At 50.1% G+C, this 391-nt stretch overlaps 1 protein-coding gene across 1 annotated transcript in view; it reads right to left on the minus strand.

The window, feature by feature from the left end:
- Positions 1 to 62, minus strand: part of LOC119590913 — a 1,620-nt gene extending 1,558 nt beyond the window's left edge. Inside the window, exon 1 of the mRNA XM_037939650.1 lies at positions 20 to 62. The gene's annotated coding sequence lies outside the window, so the exon portion shown is untranslated. The remainder of the gene's footprint in view (positions 1 to 19) is intronic.
- Between the last annotated feature and the right edge of the window lie 329 nt (positions 63 to 391).

A 391-nucleotide genomic window follows, 5' to 3' on the forward strand; every position in this document is an offset into this window, starting at 1 on the left:
CCCGAAATCTGTCACTTACACTCTTGGACACCATATTGATGTCTGTTACTCGAGAAGGAAGAAAGAAGAATGTATCTTGAGACGGTTTCACCTTCGCTTTTATACACGAGTACTATCTCCGGACGCCTGCGAGGTCACAAGGTTATTATTGATAACAGCTGGGTCATGTCACCGCCGCCGTCACGTTGCCTTCCGCTACATTAAACTCACGTGGGAAATCTACTTGGCTGGAGGCGGTTTGGCGAGAGGGGGCGCCTGCGGTCTCGTTGTGCGGATAACGTTGTGCGGATAACGTTGTGCGGATAACTTTGTGCGGATAACGCTGGCTCAACGGCTCTCCGAAAAATTTGGCGGGAAACTTTGGTTAGGGTGTACACTTTTTGACACCGGA

Source organism: Penaeus monodon, chromosome 28 (genome assembly GCF_015228065.2).
Source record: "Penaeus monodon isolate SGIC_2016 chromosome 28, NSTDA_Pmon_1, whole genome shotgun sequence".
In the NCBI taxonomy this organism is placed as follows: Eukaryota; Metazoa; Arthropoda; class Malacostraca; order Decapoda; family Penaeidae; genus Penaeus; species Penaeus monodon.